Genomic DNA, 4,367 nt, shown 5'->3' with positions numbered 1-4,367 from the left:
CCGCCGCCTGCTTCCACCGCCGCCGCCGCCGCTCGCGCCTCCCACCCACCCGCGCCGCCCCGCGCCCTTGCTCCTCCACCACCTAGCGCCGGCCACCCGCCTCTCACCGGAGCAGCACCGTGCCTCGCCGCCTCCGCCTCGACGCCGCACCTTCGAGCCACTCTGGCACCACCCTCGGTCTCCTCCGGCGATCCCGCGCCAGATCGGGTCGAGGGAGCCCCGAATCCGGCTTCCCCGACCTTCTTCCGCCAACTCCGGTGGGATTCCGGTGAGAACCGTTGCCGTTGACTTTTCCCCCTCGAGGTCGTTGTCGATGTCAAAACCGTCGGATCTCGGGTAGGGGGTCCCGAACTATGCGTCTAGGCCGGATGGTAACAGGAGGCAGGGGACACGAAGTTTTACCCAGGTTCGGGCCCTCTTGATGGAGGTAAAACCCCATGTCCTGCTTGATTAATATTGATGATATGGGTAGTACAAGAGTAGATCTACCACGAGATCAGAGAGGCTAAACCCTAGAAGCTAGCCTATGGTATGATTGTATGTTGTGATTGTTGTCCTACGGACTAAAACCCTTCGGTTTATATAGACACCGGAGAGGATTAGGGTTACACAAGGTCGGTTACAAAGGAGGAGATATCCATATTCGTATTGCCTAGCTTGCCTTCCACGCCAAGTAGAATCCCATCCGGACACGAGACGAAGTCTTCAATCTTGTATCTTCATAGTCCAACAGTCCGGCCAATGGAGATAGTCTGGCTGTCCGGAGACCCCTTAATCCAGGACTCCCTCAGTAGCCCCTGAACCAGGCTTCAATGACGATGAGTCCGGCGCACAGTATTGTCTTCGGCATTGCAAGGTGGGTTCCTTCTCCGAATACATCACAGAAGAGCTTGAATACGAGGATAGTGTCCGACCCACCATAGAGAGAATAATATTTTCGTGGATCTAATTTGCTGGCTTTTGTTGGCAGCATGACGTTACGTCATGGCCCGGTGATTACTCAAACCGTTTCTTTTAACCAGCCCCGCATAATGCGAGGCAGTTTTTCGACACGTCTTGTCAAAGCAGAGATCGTGTCCCCTTATTACGGGATTCTCATCAATACGGGCATGGGTAACCCAACTGCGCCATCAATTGCGGCGCTTGGGGGATAAGCGAGTTTTACCAGGCAAGTGGGGACGCTTAGTTTCGTCCGCCCATATAAAGGGATAAGGATTCACCTTTCTATCCACGCCTTCTTCCTCCTTTGCTCATCCATTTTTGCGCACTCGAGCTCTAGCCCCCAAGTCCGCATTTCCCACCTCGACCTTCTCCAGTCATGTCCGGAGTGGGAGGCAAGTGGATGGTCTCCTCCGTCACAGAGGGAGACATCAAGAAACTAAGGAGAGCCGGATACCTGCCCGACGACATCACGCACCGGCTCTCAGATGAGGGGCAGCTCATCCCCACCCCCAGGCCCCATGAGAGGGTAGTATTCCTCACCCATTTCCTCTGTGGACTGGGGTTCCTTCTCCATCCCTTCGTCCGGGGGCTCATGTTCTACTATGGCCTGGATTTCCACGATCTGGCCCCGAACTTCATCCTCAACATCTCGGCATTTATCGTCGTGTGCGAGGCCTTCCTCCGCATCAAGCCCCACTTCGGCTTATGGCTGAAGACCTTCAATGTCAAGACGAAGGTGGTGGGCGGCTGCCAGGAGGAGTGCGGCAGCGCCATGGTGGGCAAGATGCCCAACATAACATGGCTCGAGGGCTTCTTCGTGGAGACCATAAAGGGGTGGCAATCGGGGTGGTTCTATATCACCGAGCCGCGCGACCCCGCATGGGTAGCGGCCCCCGAGTTCCGATCTGGCATCCCCATGCGGCTCACCTCCTGGAAAGAGAAGGGCCTGTCCTGGGGTAATTCGAAAGAGCTGACCGGACTCCAAACATGTATTCAAAACATGGTGGACAAGAAGCTCAAGCTTGTCAACATAGTCCAGGTTATGCTCATCCGCCGGATACTCCCGTGCCAACAAAGGGAGTTCACCTTGTGGGAGTTTGTCGGTGTACTAGAGTAGGGGTACCCTAGTATCCCGAACTCGTGCACGGACAGTTGCAGCGCCCCGCGGCAAGGCTTGCCGGGTGACCGCCAAGACCTTCCGCGGTTCCCTTGAAGACCATTCAAGAACAAAATACTCAAACCAAGGCCCCGGCAAGAGGAGCTTGCCGGGAAGGCCAACCAAGGCCCCGGCGAGAGGACCTTGCCGGGAAGAGACAAGACCCCGGCAAGAGGAGCTTGCCCGGAAGGCCACTCAAGGCATACCAAGAAAGCTTGCCGCGACGCACCCTGCGTCCCGGCAAGATCCGGCGAGCGACAAGCTTCCGGATGTGACAAGACGACGGCCACGGCAAGGAGCTTGCCGCGGGAAACCCCCACTTCGTGCCCGCGCTCCAGCACACCTGCTAACGTGTCGCTCTAGGACTCTCCCAAGCACACGTGGCAGGAGGCCGTGCAGCTAGGGGTACGTGGTGGCAAGCGGAGATGAAGAGAAGCCCATCGTGGCAAACGGTGGCGCTCCTAATGGTCACCTTTTGTACTGTTTAGGAGACTCAGACAGGCATTTAATGCCCTTGTCCCCTGCCGTCAGAGTGAGGTAGGGCGCACTGTATCCACAGTAGCGGTAGCTGCACCTACCACATCCTTTTCCATTTTTACCCTTCTAGTCTACGTTGCCACCTGTCGGTGACCCCTTGAAAGTATAAAAGGAGGCCCAGGCGCAACGTAGAGGAGGTTCGGCTGGTTCGGCTCATTCGAAACACCAGAGACACTCTCACGCTCAGTCTGGTAGCATCGATCGCTCCTGAGCAAAGATACAATACACACAAACAAGCAGCAGTAGGGTTTTACGCATCCGTGCGGCCCGAAGCTGGGTAAAATCGCCCGCGTGTACTGCCTCGATCCGCTCTTTGTGCGCTCTCCGCCTCCGACCGAACCGAAAGGGGCCCTGTCCCCATAGGTGTTGGTGGATCAGTCCCCCCGACATCTTTGGGCGCCAGGTAGGGGGCGTCGAGATTGTGCGAACCCGATCCGGCGTGCACGCAAGCTAAATCTTCATCGTCTTCATCGACATGCCACCGAAGAAGAAGGATTCGGCGGCAGCTGTTCTTCATCGTCATGGCTCCTAAGGAGCGGGCGAGCAAAAGAACGACGCCAGTGCGGCAACAGAAAAAGCTAAGTCATGCAAAACTTTAGATATTTCCTTTCTATATAAGGTTATCCGCCTCGGAGATCTTGTTCTTTGTACGGAAAACCTGTGCGCGGAGGAATCAACTCGTAGCTAGTTGCACCCTTACTTTGTTTCGAGTCCGCTCAACAACTTAAGTGAGCTGCTAGCGCCCTTACTTTGCTTCGAGTCCGCTTAGCAACTTAAGTGAGGCGCTAGCGCCCTTACTTTGTTTCGAGTCCGCTCAACAACTTAAGTTAGCTGCAACTAGTTGCGACAAGATTGCTTGTCGGTAGTGACCCCGCCAGCAGGCTGCTGAAGTTCCGCACTCGGCGCTCGCAACAAGGGTGCCTGCATCGGCAAGTTTCCCTAGAAAGCGTAGGGTGGACGTACAAAGAGAGGTTGAACAGGAAGATAGCATGCGCTATTTATTTGAGATTTCTGCATAGACCTGTATGCCGAGGAGCCTTCTCAGGGCTAGTTGCGCTCCATGTTGCCTCGAGTCCGCTCGGCAACTTGTGCGGTTGCGCTAGAACCAAGAAGGTAAACCTTTCCGGAAGGCGTTGTTCCCGAATAGCCGCTAAGGGCCCGTTCCCTCAAGCGCTACTGGCTGGATCGTACGCACCGGAAAGCATTCCAGCAGGCATAGGGAATATGCAGCAAAAGTCAAAATTCACAAGCGAGTTAAGTGCACTTCAGATGCTAATCACTTGTCATGTTTAAATGCAGTTATGGCCCGGGGGCTGGCAACGCCCCTAGGGCCAACCTTCCCGGCAACGATCTTGCCGGGAGTCGGCGTCAAGAACGACGAAGTTCTTCGCCATAAGCCTTCCTGGCAACGATCTTGCCGGGAGCCGGCGTCAAGAACGACGAAGTTCTTCGCCATAAGCCTTTCCGGCAACGATCTTGCCGGGAGCCGGTGTCAAGAACGACGAAGTTCTTCGCCATAAGCCTTTCCGGCAACGATCTTGCCGGGAGCCGGTGTCAAGAACGACGAAGTTCTTCGCCATAAGCCTTTCCGGCAACGATCTTGCCGGGAGCCGGCGTCAAGAACGACGAAGTTCTTCGCCATAAGCCTTTCCGGCAACGATCTTGCCGGGAGCCGGTGTCAAGAACGACGAAGTTCTTCGCCATAAGCCTTTCCGGCAACGATCTTGCCGGG

Source organism: Triticum dicoccoides, chromosome 2A (genome assembly GCF_002162155.2).
Source record: "Triticum dicoccoides isolate Atlit2015 ecotype Zavitan chromosome 2A, WEW_v2.0, whole genome shotgun sequence".
Taxonomy (NCBI): Eukaryota; Viridiplantae; Streptophyta; class Magnoliopsida; order Poales; family Poaceae; genus Triticum; species Triticum dicoccoides.
The sequence above is the reverse complement of the archived record's forward strand: the minus strand, read 5'-3'. Positions refer to the sequence as shown.